We start from the raw sequence: 17,110 nt of genomic DNA, 5'->3' as shown, positions 1-17,110 counted from the left end.
GCGGGCCTCTCAGGGAACAAATCCAGAAACAGCCACATCCCCCGACACCATCCAGCCTATGGTCCTTTTGAGCTCTCGAGAGAGGTTGCTGGGGTGGACCAGGTGGCTCCAAGGGCTGGTGAAGGGGACAGCGACTTCATGGGGGGCCGCATCCCTGTCCCTGCTCCACATGGAGATCCTGCCTTTCCGTCACCGGGGTGAGACGAGGCAAGGGCTATTTATCCTGTTCTGCAGAAGGAGAAATGAAGGCTCTGAGAGATTTGTGAGCAAATGATGGAGGCCAGACAGGCCGGGCACCTACCACCCAGGCCGAGGCATTGAGCACGAGGCAGCCATGGTTCCTGGCCTCAAGCAAGGCTGGGGAGGGATGGAGAGAGGGCCTGGCTGCCTAGCCTGCTGGGATGGTGACAGTTGGCAGTCTTGGCCCAACGTGAAGCTTCTAGATGCGATGGAAGGAGATGACCCACAATGGCCGGGCGGCTTCAGGAAACACCTGTAGTCAGTGAGCCCTATTTTTCCAAAAGAAAGGAGAAGGCAAAGGAGGGTCAAGTTACGGCTTTGCCTTTGGTCAAGTTACAGCTTCTCTCTGGTCCACCCCTGTCCATCAGGTGTCCAGACCAGTGTCAGCGACAGGAACTCTCTCCAGCAATTCACTAGATGGGCTGAGCCACCGACAGTCTACACCACTGCCAACCATCAGCCCCAGTTGCCTAGCATACATTTATGAAAGTGCTGGCCAGAGAGAGAAAGAGGCTTGGCAAAGGTGACACAGCACTCCCATCGCAGAGTTGGGGCCAGGCAGCTTGCAGCGTGGGGTTGTTTTGTGGCTCCCTTATCTCCCACCAGAGTCCCTTGTGAACGTCAGCATCTTTGTCACTTGCCAGTTGTCAAGGCCTTCATCAGAGGCCCCCTCGGCCAAAGTCTGTGCTGGGCAGATGGGAGGGCCCAGGAAATAACCAGTAATGTCCACTGGTCTGAAAATGCAAACAACCGGAATCATGATAAATGGCTACTATTTATTGAGCATCTACAATGTGCCAGGTCTGGGCCAAGTGCTTCCCACACGTCCTTTTAAGTGACTCTTCCTTAAATGTGTCTGTGAGGCAGGAACTGTTGCATCCCCATCTTACAGAAGCAACACAGACACAGTACGTGATCTATAGTTGCTTCCTACTAATAGTTATTATTCATGTTAATAACGATGCTGGTTCATGTTTACTAAGCACTTACTACATCCCAGGCGTGTGGATTACGGCTTCACAGAGCCCATCTTGCCATCCTATTAGGTCAACACTATTATCATTTCCATTACAGGGAGGAAAGGCAGGCTGAAGAGCTAAGGTTGCCTGCCCAGGATCCCACAGCTTGCCAATGGGAAGGAATTAAGATGTATCCGATTCCAAAACCCTTGGCTTTATATTCTTCTCACGGGTTTCATAGGCTGCCTTAAAATAATATGCAAAACTTGGGCAAGCCGAGCAATTTTCTAGAGGAAGGATGAAGAGCCTGCGCCTGTGTTTCAAAGCAGTCCAGGACCCACTGGCTCACCCCAGTGCTCGCCCGCTCCGCAGAGGCCTCCTCATGCAGCAAGACGGCCATGAGCCAAGGTCCTAGGAGGAAGGTTTCCCACAAGGGAATCGCCAAGCCCTAGCTCAGGCCTGTCCCTGGGGCACCTGCCACCCAGGAGGCACCTTGTAGATTTGTATTCGGCCAACTCAGCTATCTGGGTCGTGCAAGTGACTATCCCTCTGCAGGCTTGATGGCGCCGGGGGGGCGCCTGATGTCCCGAGCTCTTGTGAGTCCTAACCTAGGCCCTTGGCCCCTGTGACTGTCAGTGCCAAGGAGATAGATCATCTAATCAATAATAACCTACCCCTGGCTAATGGATACAAGAAGAAAAAGCCAGGCTTCTGCATTGGAGCACTCATAACTTCTCCATCCCAACGACCTAATTGATCAGCAAATTCTGTTTACTTCTGAGTGATCACTGGTGAGCGCATCAGAGGAGCCAGCCCCCTCGCCGACGCTGCCCCCCTCGGTAATCGCTCATGATTGCCCGAACGGGCGGCTGTGGAGGGAGCGAGGCTGTAAGATAACTGATTGCTCATAATTGTCAACCAAATTGCATCCATGGTATTGAGCTTAAAAATGGACCAAAAGAAGCATCTCTTATTGATCCCTTCAGGTTACAAACAAGATGCGACTGGTCCTCAGAACCGGAGACTGGGTTCGCATCGATTTTTATTCTTTTTCTCCCTTGAATAGCCTGCAGTGGAATCTGAGGACTGATTTTTAACCTGCAATTGTTCAAGGTGTTGCTTCTCTGGAGGTTGGCGGGGAGAGGGGCTGTCAGGGATGGACGCTGCCCAGAGACACATCGACACCGGCCGAGAACTCCACTTCCTCGTGGGAGGGTGGCCAAGGGCCAGGCACCTCCTCTGACCTTCACAGGGTCCCCACCCCGTGCCCTCCTGTCTATGTGGTCTCGAGGCCTCTCTGCCGTGTGGCCTCCGCAGACCCCAAACTCAAGTTTGGGGATAAGGGATAAGTAAGCAGCCTGCCACACAGCCGATGCGCAATAAATCTGTGCCACCGGAACGTCCCATCGACACTGACAAGCAGCGGACTCTCTGGGTGCGTCCGCATTTCCAGATGTTCGATGGTATGGGCTGTCTGGGAAAAAAAACGCTGATGGCGATCCCTAACCACCAGTCACATGTTAGGGACGGCGCTTTACTTTATTCCCTCAAGAGTCTGACAATGTAGGTGCTTCTGCTCCTCTGCCCCCCAGATATGGAAACTGAGGCACAGGGAAGTCACGTGACATGGCCAAAGCTGCCCAATCACGGGAAAAGCGGGTCTGCAGATGTCTGATGTCAAAACACAGATTTGCCGTGTCTCTCCATCTGCTGAGCAGTCTGCTGTGTGCGGGGCACTGTGTCATCTCGTCAGGGCCACCTTAGTACCTCTGTTCGCCCGTGGGGAAGACGGATGCGCAGGAAGGAGACAGGACGAGCCCGCGCTCACACAGTCACAGAGCGGAAGGGTTCTATAGCTCCCCGGCCAACATGTCCCCAAAGGTCTGAGCTTTCCTTGGAAGCCTGCCCCAGGGATCCCTGGGTGGCGCAGCGGTTTGGCGCCTGCCTTTGGCCCAGGGCGCGATCCTGGAGACCCGGGATCGAGTCCCACATCAGGCTCCCGGTGCATGGAGCCTGCTTCTTCCTCCGCCTGTGTCTCTGCCTCTCTCTCTCTCTCTGTGACTATCATAAATTAAAAAAAATAATAAAAAAAAAAGAAGCCTGCCCCAACAGCAGCTTCTAGAAGCAGAAGACAAGGCCGTGACATCCCAAAGCCAGGAAATACGTACGGCTTACTATTTACAGGCCACGTGCAAGGCCTCTTCCCGCTGGATGGACGCTGCTCCTCCCACGTCACACGCGAGAACACCGACACGCCAGGAAAGTGAAAACTGCTCCTCTTCCCTCTCTGTGAGGCCTTCTCCAGGCCCGGCAGGCTCCAGGAAAGTTTTCCTGCCAACACGCAGGCTGGAGAAGCGGCCAGGAAATGAGAACGGACAGGCGTTCGCGACGGCCCATGCTCCGGAACAGGCTGCAAAGTGCCCCGTTGACAGATCTCCCCTGGGCCTCAGATGGAGGGTGTCTTCCGGAGCCCCGAGGAGCAGCCTGGGGTTGATTCCTGAAGTCTGGGCTCGGCCTCAGGCTAACAACCCACGCAGATTGGCCCGGCTACAGTGAGGAGCTGGGCAGAGCCACTCAACGGGTGCTCGCTTCGTGAAATCGCCAGCTGGGAGGTGAGTGGCCGGCCTGCCCTCTAGACCCATCTTCCAGGCTCCCCCCTCTCCCGCGGGGTAGGCCCAGACAGCAGCTGTCTCCTTAATCAACGTCTCAGCCAGATCAGCGTGCTCCAAAGCCCAGAAACTGCGAGAAAGGCCTGGAATGCATCAACAGTGCGAGGTTGGGGGTGTTGGGGGACAGAGCTGTTCCCACAGGTGACTCCCAGGGCTCCAGAGACATTCCTCCCGCCAGGTGGTCCCACCAGGAAGCAAAATCCTTCCTGGGGTCTGACCAAAACCTCATGCTTTTCTTTAGTTGCCTTTTTATAAGGTGTAACATCTATCAATTCATGGGTTATTTTTGTTTGTTTGTTTTGATTTAGTTTCGACTCCTGTTTTATTTTAAAACCGCTTTCTTGATCTGCACGGATGTGGATAAATGAAGAGGCTTATTTTACCTGGTTTTTGAGAACCAAGACCCGGAAATAATCTCTGCACGTACCTGTTCTAGGGGATTGGTTCAGAAGAACACAGAATATCTGAAGGGTCTGTTCTTAGACTTCAGCCGTGTCAGAATCACCCCAGGGCTTGTTAAAGCACAGATTCATTAGGGGTAGGGTCTGGGGGTAGGGCCTGAGAATTTGCATTTCCCACACGTTCCCGATGACACCAGAGCTAACGTGTGAGAGCTGCTACCTGTCTACACTGCAGAGCGCTATACAGGCATTCACAACCCTTCTGTAGATGAATATTGTTGATTATGAGAAAATACATGTGATCTGTTGCAAAGTAAAAAATAAAAGCAAAATGATCTGGTTAATGCAATCGAACGAGTGTAAGTATTACTGTGAATGCACAGATATGTGTATATATGTGCGCATAGAAAGGAAGATGGTGAGGACGCAACCCACATTCGAAGGTGTGTGTGCTGGTGGCCTGGGTGGGCTCGGGGTCAAACCGGCTTGGATTTGGATTCCAGATCTGCTTCTCCCCACCTAGGGTGGACGGCTTCGAACAAACCGTGTAGCAGCCCTGAGGGTCACTTTCCTCATCTGTGAAACGGGAATAATAGCAGTACTATCATATAGGGACGTTAGGAGGACAGAAAACGATCGTGCATAAAATACCCCAGTGCAGTGGCTGGTCTATATGGTAATAAGAGCTTAAAAAAAAAAAAAAAATATATATATATATATATATATATATATATATATATATATACCTATACTGTACATGAATACTGTTAAAAGTGAGCTTCTTGTGGAGAGTTGGTTCAGGTCAATTTTTTAATTTTTCTTATTCTGCTTTTTACAAGTTTCCAGGTTGGGTATATGTTACTATTATAATTAAGAGAAAAAATCGAAAAATATTACACATGTACTAATTGCCTCTCAGATCCCCAGGTTCTTTTGTTTGGATTTCCTCTGACATAGGCAACATGAAAAACAACAAACAGCAACAAGCCCCCCTGCCCCCCAAAAAACTCCAAACCTTTGCCGTTGAAAGAATATATATACATGTAAAGGCAGAGTAAAAATTTGGGATCCTTGGGAAGCCTCAACTACTCTGACAGGGGTTGTTCACATCCTTGATGCTATCACCTCCCAGGCTCTGCAGGGCGACCATCCCCCCCACCCCCGGGGAAGCCTCAGAAGCTGGTGCCAGGGTGGCTGCAGGAGGAGCGAAGATCTTCCCTCCTCAGTTCAAACTCCAAGGCTGAGATCGTGAGATGGAAACCCTGGGACAGAGCCCCCAGGACACCACCTCTGTCCACCGTCCTCGTGGGAAATGCTGGCCAACTCCCAGGTGGGTGGGAGAGGAGGCGGGAACCAAGGTCCCCTGACTGAGGTGGCAGGGCCTGGGGACTCCTGGTAGTGCCCTGCCCTGCACGCTGTGCCTCCCGCCAACCCTGCTCCTCCGTGGACCCAAACTATCCCATCCCTGGGCCTCAGCAATGCTGTGGGGCTACCTGTCTGGGACCCCCCACCCCATCCCCACAATGGGAAGAACAGACCAGTATGTAATTGCTTTTTGTTTTTTTTTTATAATTGATTTATGATGGGTTCACTCACCACCTGCCAACACTCCGCCCAGCGCATCCCAGGCATTGTTCTGTCTCATCATCAAGATTCCCTCACAAAGTAAAAATTATCTGGGGGGCTGCTGAGAACCCAAACGTGCTCGACTCCACATGTCACCCACTCCCGGTACGGTCCCAACCTCCATCACCGCGTCCACCATGTGTCACCATGCACCTGTTCTACTCGTCAAGGAATAATTCCCCTTGTCATTCTAGCTTGTGGCTTCGGAGTCTTGACTCTACCTTCCGACCCGACTCTGAAGTCTCCACGAGGCCTATGTGGTCAAGGCCCGGCCTTCCTCTCTACATTCGTCTCTCACCCACCTTTCCTTAGCCCCCTTGGCTCTAACCACACTGCCCTCCACTCCTCGGATTCACTCTGCTTCCTCTGCCACACGCTTCCCCGGCTCGGTCGTCATGCTCACTTTCCTTTCCGTGCAGTTAACCCCAAGTCACCCTTCATGTCTCAGCTCGAGTGTCATTACCTCAAGGAAGGTTTTCCTGGTCTCTCAGCTCGACCCAAACCGTCTCTGGTGGGGAATTCACAGCGTCATATCCCCATCTTTCACAGCACTTGCCGTTTTCGTGATAAATACATTCACACGTTCTTCGTTTAATCTTCCTAACAGGCCCTGCAGCCCACAAGGGCAGACCCCACGTCTGCTGCACCCTCTGCAGAAGTAGCCACGTCGAGGGCAGGGCCCGGCCCGTAGAAGGCACTGCGTTCCGTTTTCATGAATGAATGAATGAATGAATGAATGAATGAATGCACTTCTGAGCTTTCTTCAGGCCCGGCCCTAGCTGAGTCCCCAAGGTGTCCTCCTTGCTCTGTGTCCCCTCTGTCCTCTCTGTCTCACTGTCTCTGGGCTCTCTCCTCGTGTGGTCTCTTTGGGTTCCTCCTTTCCTGTAGCCTTATGGTCCGTGGTGTCCTACCGAGAGAGTCAGCCTCGTTTAACAGCCCCAGAGCAAGGGGGCCTCCGCAGGCTGGGGGATGGGCAGGCAGGGGAGGTGACACTTTCCCAAAACTGCCTGACCCTGCTGAGTTCACGTCCCCTCCACCCAGGAGAAATGGCAATTGCTCAGAGTCCCAAGGTGCCCCCCGGGGCCCATGCAGACCCTCAGCGGCAATCCTTGTGAGTGCTAAGTTGGGGGGGTGGCCTGTGGATTTACAGGGTGCGGGGAGATCTCAGGGACCACCCCCAGGGCATCTCTGAGCTATAGAGCCATGTAAATGGCCCCCAGCCCCCTGGGGGGGGGAGGGGGAAAGCTCCAGAGTCCCTAACCCTCCCGGCGCCATGGATGGTCTTTTGACACTTTCCCAAATGATTTCATTGACCATGTGGCACACGTCTTGGTGTTTGAAGAAACTACAGGGCGTTGTGGGAAATGGAACAGTTGCTTGGCAGTGCGTCAGGGAAATTTTGCTCCTTTCTTTAGTTTCATGTCATGTGTATTTTTCTTTCTGATGAAGACCGCGTGTGGTTTCTAGGCAAAAGCAGGTCTGGAGGGGCTGGAGTGAGAACTTGTCAGTCTTTGAGGAGAAATCTGACACCTACTCTTGGCTGGAGGAGCCGCCTGGAGAACCCTGGAGGACAGGAGGTGGACAGTCTTGGGGACAGCGCTGGGCAGTGCTTCAGCAAGTGTGTCATTGTGTGGGACAGCACCCCGTGGTGGTCCTCGAACCCGTAGCCCAGGGGAAAGACAGTGAGTGCGAGCCACCAATGGGAGCCCCGTAGTGACTTTAGATCTTCTGGTAACTACATTTTTAAAAGCGAAGAAACAGATATGATGATGATAATAATAATAATAACAATAACAATAACAACAACAATAATAATAAATAAAAGTAAAGAAATAGGTAAAATTGATTGCATCTTTACATTTTATTTAGGCCACGTATCTGAAATCATTAGCATTTCAACAGGTAATCGGTATAAAAATTATGAATGAGTCGTTCCACATTCTGTTTGTCATACTACGTCTCTGGAGTCCGGTGTGTTTTACACGCACAGTGCATGTCGACCTGGGCCCCCTGCATTTCCAGGGCTCCGTAGCCCCCCGCGGCTGGCGGCTACCCAGGCACACAGGACACGGTCCCCGGCTCCGAGGGTCACGGGGATGCTTCAAAACGAGCTCCTCCTCTGGAACTGGACGGAAGTGCCTCGATAGCTTCTCCTTTGCAGCCTGTTTTATTAGCTCCTGTAATGCCGTGGTGCCCCGGACTCAGCCCTGCACCCTCATCCCTGCTTTCCAGGGGATCACGCCCTGTCCCTTTATTTGGTTATTATTTTTTTTATTAAAAAGTATTAATTTACCAATAAAAATTTTTTTAAAAAATAAAAAGTTTTAATTTAAAATATGTATTTTTAAGTAACCCCCACACGCAGCACAGGGCTTGAACTCACAAGGCCCCGATGAAGGGTCACGCGCTCCAGCACTGCGAGCCTCCAGGCCCGAACTCTGGCCCCGTTTCGCAGCTCCCTGGTGCCAAGCAGGCCTCCCGAGGCCAGCCAGTGCAAGGCGGGAAGTGCTTTCCCTCCAAATCTATCAGGTTGCCAGCTTTCCCCAGGTCACAGCCTGGAACCACCCGCACCCAAGGTTACCTGAAGGTCGTCCTTGAGCCACCTCCATATCTCATTCCCACTTCAGACCTCCGGGGAGCTGCGACCTTTCCTCCTAAAGTCTATCTAAGTCAGTTCGCGTGCTTCTTTCCGCTCTGACACCCGGGCCAAGCCACCAATCACCCCTGCCGGAGTCTCCAGTGGGCCTCCTGCAAGCCTTCTCCATCCAAAATAAGGATAATTCTAGAACGTAAATGCAAACACATCTCCCCTCTGCTTAGAATCCTCCGTGCACTCAGAATAAATTCCCACCTGCCTCCCGGAGCACGGATGACAAAGCACAGCTTCCTGGCGCTTCTCCTCTGCACTCCCTCTCTGCCCTTGCTTGCCACCCAGCCACCCCAGGCCCCTTTCTGTTCCTGCGACACCCCAAGCTGGTTCCAGCCTCAGAGCCTTTGCATCTGCTGTTCCCTCTGCTTGCCATGCCCTTCTCCTGCCTCCCTCCAGGGCCAGCTTCCTCACCTTGACATCTTGAGGGAGAGGTCACTTCCCCAGGGTGGGGGAATCCTCTCTGACTGTCCTGCGAAGCTCTTCCCTCACCCTTCCCTGGGCACTATCATATCACCCTATTATTTATGCATTTATTTTTTAAAGATTTTATTTATTCATGAGAGACACAGAGAGAGGCAGAGACACAGGCAGAGGGAGAAGCAGGCTCCATACGGGGAGCCCATTGTGGGACTCGATCCCAGGACCCCAGGATCACGACCTGAGCCAATGACAGATGCTCAACCACTGAGCCACCCAAACGTCCCACGTGACCCTATTTCATATCCTTCGAACCGTTTTTGACTGCTCCTAATTCTCTTGTTTATTTACTGGTTGGCTTGTATTTTCCCAGCAGAAGGCAAGCTCCACAAGGGCAGGGGCCCCACCAATGTTTGCAGTCCCAGCCACTACGCTTGAATGAAGGAGTGATTCTGAGCGTGCATTCCATCTGCGCCCCTTAACTACTGTGTGACCATGAGCAAGTGACCTCACTTTTTGGAACCTCGGCTTCCTCATCTATAAAATGATGTAGTGACAGCAGCCGCATCGGTCGGCTTTGCTGCAGTAACAGTAACCCGCATATCTCGAGGCTTATCCTAGCAAACATTTGTTCCCTGCTCTCATCACCTGGGGGCTGCTGCTTGCCTGCACTTGGCCGGGTTTGCCTGGGCTCCGTGTGTCTTTTGGTAGCAGGTCCAAAGCTAAATAAACAACCATTATCCAGAATATGCTGTTCTCGCGGCAGAGGCGAGGGGGAAGAGAGCCAGCACTGAAGATACTCTTAAAAGCTCTTCTGGGAACCGGAACACGGTCCCACCTGCCTGGACACCGTTGGTCAAAGCAAGTCCCATGCCCAAGCCTGAGCGCCATGGGGAGGGCTCGCATAATCCTCTTGCAAGAAGGAGCATGGAGCTGGGAACGACCACCCCGTCTACCACACTCGCTAGCGCTTGCAACATGGTTCGCCGTGCGCCAGGTTCTACTCTGGGCATTGAGGTCGGCGCTATGTTCGCTGTTATATAGAGGAGGAAACAGAGGTAAACCCTCGAAATAACGCGGCCATGGCAACAAGCCAGGAGGCATCTCGGCAGCATGGTCCACGCTCTCCATCGTGGTGTCCACAGTGATGGTGATGGTAGGCCCTGGGGATGGGCCTGCTCAGCCCCGGTGAACCGAACACTCTCCCTGGGGTGCCCCTGCTCATACCGAGGAGTGATTTTTTTTCTAGGAAGTTCTACCGATCACACCAAGAAGGATTTTTCCTAAAAGAAAAAAAAAAAAAAGGATTTTTCCTAAATCCACCCATGCTGCCTTGGTCCTTGTGATGTCAAACACTCACCAGGAGCAGACACAGGGAAGAGACGGAGGAGTCTGGCAGTGTCCTCTGGGTATATCTGCGTTCCCATGGGTGTCCTTGTAGCCAGATGTCCTTCCACCGAGAGAGGAGCTGCTCCCTTGGAGCTACCAGGTGGTCTTCACCCACTGCCAGGCAATGTTGGGCTGCTCCTTGTCTGGCCCCAACAGTTACATTCTCATTGACCTGAGAACCTCGCCCTCCTTGAGGAAGACAAGAACTAACACGCAGCAGGTGCCTTAGGTTCAAATCCTCAAATTCTCCCCACAGCAAAAGATAGGTACCCGCTCATCCCATTGTACAGATGAGAAAATCGAGGCTCAGAGAACTGAAGCGAGTTGCTCAAGGTCACAAGACAAGAAATGGGCAAAGCCAGCAGCTGAACCCAGTCGAGGGGCCAGGGTCCAAAGCAGGTGCTCTTCCTGTGGACGGGGGAGATTTTGTCAATGAGGAGGAACAAACACAAACGCCCTTTACCAGCGACCTGCCCCATGGAGCCTCGTTCCACACAATTTCACATTTATTGGACTCACCTCCAATGTCAGCGCGCACGTTGTGCCCTTGGGCACAGACAGGGAGATGAGTTCATTTGCTCACTTGGTCTCTCACACTAAGGGTGGGTCACTCATCCACTCACCCATTCGCTCACTCACGTGTTCGCTCACCCATCCCAACCATGCGTTCGTTGATTTATTTATCCACTTACCCATTCGTTCTGCAACTCTCGCCCACAAAGGCTTCTCCCTCTGGGCTGTGTTATGGAAACTCCCGTTTCTAGGGAGGGGGAACCTGAGTCGGGTGCAGATGGAGGTATTCCTGGTGCGGGTTAGCAGCCGAAGAGGGTGGGGAGGAGGCTGGGTTCTAGGTAGTGAGGTGGGCGGGCAGCTCCAGAAGGGAGACACCATTAAGGGGGTGGGAGAGAGTGGTCCAGCCCCAGCTGTGGTGCTGTCAGGAAGGAGGCATGGCGGGGCCCAGGGCAGGGCTCGCTCCCTCCTGCATCCAGGGATTCGGAAGCCTGAACCTCTGAGCACCTTTGGACCCTGGCACAGAGAGTGAGAAGGGGGTGCTCAGGACCAAGGGGGCCTGTTGACCCTACAGCTGCCTCAGCCATCAGCCAGAGAGTGATGGAGAAGGGCCCCAGCCCTGGCCCTGGCTAGCCGCAGAGGGGCCCCCTCAACATTGCATGGTGGGCCTCTCTTAACCAAGGCTTCATAGAAGCAGCTGGAGCAGGAGAGGGAGGGGGCTGAAGGCCGTGTCCTCCTCAACCTCCATCCCCCTGATAAAACATCTAGAACAACAATGCTGTTGGCACAACAGCCAGCTGCGTGTCTGCGCAGAGCCCACCCTCTGTAGGTCTGGAAACAACGGTGTGGCCCACCAAACCTTTCCCTTCCAGCCCAGATGTGGGGTGTGACAGGGACCCAGACAGAGACGGAAGAGCGAGGGGGAGAAGAACAGAAGGGCGAGGGGAGGGAGGAAGGAGATGTTTGCCAAATGATTAAAAAATTAAAGGGATTTTTATGCAGAGAAAATATTTAGCTTGGCATTGTCTTCTCCACCAAACGTTGGGTTCCAAGAGAAAACACTGGCAACAGCCGGGAACGTTTGCTGAATGAAAACAATGGTCGCCTTCCCAGCAGCCAGAGAAACTGCCTTTGTCTGCGCCGCGGTGCCTCGGCCAAAAGCAGCGTCTTCGGAAGCTGCCCCCCATTTCTGAGAGGCTTCGGGGAGAAGAGGCCTTGCTGGAAGCCCATTGTGCCCGCAGCACCTGCTAGTCGCACAGGTGACGCTGTGCAGAGTGGAGGCCTGGCCTTGGGCGGGGGGTGGGGTGGGGGTGGCTGGGAAGGAGGGAGGCGGGCAGGCCTGGCTGCAGGCAAGGGGAGAAGGGGAGGGGAGTGGAGGAGCTGCAGGGATCCAGCCCTGGGGGGTGGCGACCTCCCAGCCACTTGTCCTCCTCCTTGAGGAGCCTCTTGATGGTCACAGCAGAGCAGGCTTTAGGGGCTTTGTCTTGCTGAATCCCCATCTGGGAACGAGGTCCTCCCGGAATCTGGGTGTTCAGAGGAGGAACAAACTGATGCCCAGGGAGGGGGAGCGCTTTGCCTGCACCCGAGCCTCAGGGAACAGGATTGGAAACCAGAGGCCAAGGACTTACCCATTCGGCAAACAACAGCCCCCGAGTCCCAGGAATCTGTGGGGCCGAATAGCAGCCGGTCCCTGACCCAGCACTGGGGACCCCCGCCTTCCTGCTACTGTGCTCTGGGTCGCTTGGGGTCCCCACCCCTGGGGATTCTCTTCCCCGTCTTCCCACTCCCGGGAGATTTCGTTCAGGGCTCCATGACTTTAAAGAAAGACTGAGGGATGCCCAGCGGGGGCTCAGCGGTTGAGCGTCTGCCTTCAGCCCAGGGCGCAACCTCCGGGGTCCCGGGATTGAGTCCCACGTCGGGCTCCCCACATGGAGCCTGCTTCTCCCTCTGCCTGTGTCTCTGCCTTTCTCTCCGCGTCTCTCATGAATAAATAAATAAATAAAGTCTTAAAAAATAAAGAAAGAAAGAATGTTTGAAAACCACTGGGCTGGACCGAACCATCGGAAAGAGAGCGGGGAGGCCCCAGAAGACCTCAGAGCGTGGATGGGGGGGCACTGTCTTTGCCCTGATGCCAGGCCCCTGCAGAGATCTCGCTCCCCTCCCTGGGGCTGATGAGCACCTGCCGAGGCAGAGATGTCAGCACAGGTGCCCTGAACCCAGCTGTACCCCTGTCACCCTCCCTGACCTCCAGTCAATTTCCACCCGAGGGCCTGGGACAGTCTTCAAAGTGGGGACTGGCCACTGTCCCTCGACGGCCCCCTTCAGCTCCTCCTCTTGGTCATACGTGGTCATCAAGGGTCAGCCCGGGAAGCGGAGCCCCTCTTACTCTTCGAGCGTTCGTTCCTTTGTTCATTCATTCATTCACCATTACCTACTGCCCCGGCCCCATGTGGACACTGAGGGTTTCTCAGAGGTGCCCAGGAAACGATCCCCGCCTTCCGGAAGCCCTAAGCCCCACGGGGGTGTGACCAGTAAAGGGACGTTGAGTATTCTGGAATCAGGGCTCTCCCCCCCCTCCCCACTCATCCCTCCAACAGCCCACGGACCATCAGCTTGGACATCCCACGGCCGTCTCGCCTTGACCTCTCCTGCGCAGCTTTGTCATCGCCGCGTATGACAACACCCTCCTCCCAGGGGCTCAGGACAAAAAGCTGGTGGCGTCGTTGACCACTGTCTTCTCATGCCTCACACCACAGCCCCCATAGGAACTCTACCCTCAAAGTGCATCCAGGACCTGCCACCACCTGAAGCAGGCCACCTCCGACCCCTGCGGCTGTCCCCTTAGCCTCCTTACTGTCCCTTTGCCTTGGCTCTTACAGCACCCCCTTCCCCTCCCCAGTGCCCTGCATCCGGGCGCTTCCGCGTGCAGGGGACTTTGCACAGGCCCGTCCCTCTGCCTGGAAGGCTCCTCCCCTGTCCCTGACAGCATCCCCACAGCCCACCCTCTCGCCTCCTTTAGATCATGACTCAAATGTCACCTTCTCCACGCGTGTCACGTCTCTGCTCTGCTCTGCCCAGCCGTCCTCAGCCCCTCCTGCTCTCTGTGTCCCCGGTTCCCGACCCGGCCTGGCTGACACCGGCGAGGATAGAACCCCATCTATGCCAGGCATGTGCTCAGCGTGTCTAACGTGCCAGCCCCGCCCCCTGGCCAGCCTTTCTGGATGCTTCCGCCCCTGCCTCTGCCCTCTCTTCCCTCTGGCTGCTGGCCGGGCCACCCCGAACGCTCAGCTGGCATCAGACGCCGGGCCTCTTCCCCCCCCACCCAGCCCTCCCCTGGACACTGTCCCCAGGCCCCCCAGATGCACACCAGCCCTGCCTTCATTGCCTGCCACTGCCCAAACTGAGCCTTTGGTCCCACCTGTCCTTGCACTTCAATTTCCCTCAGTCCTCCGGTCTTGCCGTCTTCAGCACGCACGCGCCTCGCTCAGCTGGTCGGAGCGCCGAGGCCTCCATCACTGTCTGCAGAGGTAGCTGGCGCCAGCCGCGGGCCCAGGCACTTCTGCTGGGTTGGTGCTGAAGGCTCATTACTCAGGCTGCTAGAGACCTCTCCAAGTCCGTTTCCTACCTCCACCTCCGGCTTCTCTCCTTGTCCCCACCTCCCTGTCAAGTCAAGGATCCTTCCTCCAAACTCTGGATCGTGACGAAGTCAGAGCATCCAACGTGGGGCTCAGGTTCAGGGCTGCTCTTTGTGCAGACATATAAATTCCAACCTAACTGCCCCCCGCCCCTGCCAAACTCCCGCCAATGCCGAGACCTGGCACATAGCAGGTGCCCGGGAAATGTTTGTTGAATGAATGCCTGCTTCCCTTCCCGTTCCTGAGAACGGGGTCCCTAAGGAGCCTGTCCCAGGCTCTTCCTCTGTTACAGCCATACCCTGCTTTCTCCTCTGATCACCCTCCAGCCTCCAGCTGGCTCCCTCAGTTGCTCATGTTTCTCGCTCTCCCTTCTCAGTTCTCTCCCCCTGCCCAGCCTGAGCTCTTGGGACCTGAGACCCATGGGGCCAGAGGAAGCGGGATGCTCAGCAGTTGTGAGCGTAGCTTTGGTGTGTAAGAGAGGATGGGCACCCCTTGGCTGGCACGCCCTCCTCCTGCCCCATCTCTCTGCCTCCAGAGCAGCCTAATCTCTCGGTGTAACTTCACAGATGTGCTGGATGGTGCATCGGGCACTCTCCTGGGCCTCCCCAGGGGCAGGCGTGCTGAGCATGGTGGGGGCCTCTTGCACACCGCGTGTGTGTAAGGAGCGGGGAGGGGGCCGTAACAGAGGCTGCTGCACAGCTCGGAGCTGCCTCGATGGAGCCCCAGCCCATTTTGGCCAGGAGGCAGGTGTAGGCCTGACCCAGGTAGGCGGCCACTCCCCTGGATGAGCAGGTCGTCCTTGCCAGCACCCCCCCCCCACCGCCGTGCACCCCATCAGCTGCAGCTGCATCCCTGCAGATCCTCAGGCATCACCCAGCTCCTCCAATCCTCTTCCTGAGAGAGGATCCAGGCCTGGGCAGGTGCCCTTGGGAAGTCGCCCCGGTCCCCACCCTGCCCTGCACTCCCACCCCCCAGGCCACAGAGCTTCTTCAGACCAGCGATTCCTCTTGTCACACTAATGGACCTCTGGCTGTCCCCAGTCTCCAAGGCCACCAGGCAGGCGGCTGGATCCACATCCCACCCCCCGAGGTGGTCAGGGCCTGCACCTGGGTCCTGCCAATCAGTGGAGATAGGTCTTCCCAGCACCTGCAGAAGAACCGCTGGCCTCTCCCTCTGGAGAACCCAGCCCGACTCCTCTCCTTTGGTTTCCTCCAAGTACCACCAACACGCAGCATTTGTGTGCAGCTCACTTTGCTGCAGTTTGGGAGCTGGGGCTGCAGAGGTGGACCCACCGGCCAGCCCGGGCACGGACCGGAAGTCTGCTGGCACTAGTCAGAGAGATAGGGCCTCCTGGCCGCCCACGGCGTGGCTGTCCCTAGGCCCTCCTCCCTCCCCCTTGCCGGTTCCTGGCTCTCGCCTCTCTCCTAGCTGCCCCGGAAACTCCAAATTCTTCCCCTTGGTTTTGTAGAGCAATTCATCTCTTTTCTGCTTTCCTCTTCTCTTTCTGGCTCCTTCTGACCATGTCTTGAGATGAGGAGGATGGCAGCGGACTTCACCTTTTACTTCCCAAACATTAACCACTAAGTTGTTCCCCGGAGAGGAAACAACTGGCTTTTAAACATAAGTTGCTGTCTTTTTTTAAAAAAACTCACATGCCCTGACATTTTTATGGTGCTCATCAGCCGCCAGCGTCTGAGGAGCTATTAGCGAACACCTGGGGATGTGAAGATGGTCAGGACTGGTCCCTGTCCTCACAGGGCCCCACACGGGACAGGAGGATGTGGTGACACGGTTACAGCAAAGGGGTGGGGGGTTTGGCCAGGGTCACAGAGGAGGGAACGTCCAGTGCTGCTCGGGTTGATCGGGGCAGGTTCCCTGCGAGGATGGAGAGCGGGGTGTCTCGGTAAGTCAGGAGAAATCTGTTGAGGGGCTATGTAAAGCAAGGGCATCCCAAGGGCAAGGGCAAGGGTGCGGTGCCAAGAGGGACCAGGGTGTTTGCAAAACTTCAGGTTGTTCGGTGTAACTGGACTGTACACCCTGGGGATGGGCGGCTAGCAATGAGGTCGGGAAGGATCCTAGAGGGGCTTCGAAGGTCCAGCAAAGAAACTGGGCATCCCTTATCCCATTTGTCTTCCAACCTTCTTAATCAGGTGGGAGCCAAGCAATCCGAGGAACGAATCCATTCTACGGGCGACAAAACATAAGTGACTCTCCTCTGAGCTGCTCAGCTGACGCTTGCTCCCGCTGCTCCTGGACCGGCCTCACCTGATTTTGCTAAGGTTTATTTTTAAACGTCAGCCACTTCTTCGACTTCGAGAATTGAATTTGCCCAGCTGGCTTGGCCTCCCTCGGCCGGGCCTCGCGTCCCCAGGGAGCTCGGTCCCCAGATCCTGCCTCATTCACACCCAGCAGTGGGAAGGGATGTCCGCACATGCAAGAAACAAGTCCCCCAAAGGGAGAAAAAAGAAAGGCTTCCAGTCCCCGGGGGAGGTTGGGTGACCTCGGTGGCCAACGGGGCACTTGTGTAATCTCCAGAGAGAGGCCGAGGCAAACGGATGAAGAGGTCAAGCCCCTTCCGGATGCGTGAGCGGCGTCTGCACACAGCCGGGGGAGC

This window comes from Vulpes vulpes, chromosome 10, assembly GCF_048418805.1.
Source record: "Vulpes vulpes isolate BD-2025 chromosome 10, VulVul3, whole genome shotgun sequence".
Taxonomy (NCBI): domain Eukaryota; kingdom Metazoa; phylum Chordata; class Mammalia; order Carnivora; family Canidae; genus Vulpes; species Vulpes vulpes.
This window is presented reverse-complemented; position numbering follows the sequence as displayed.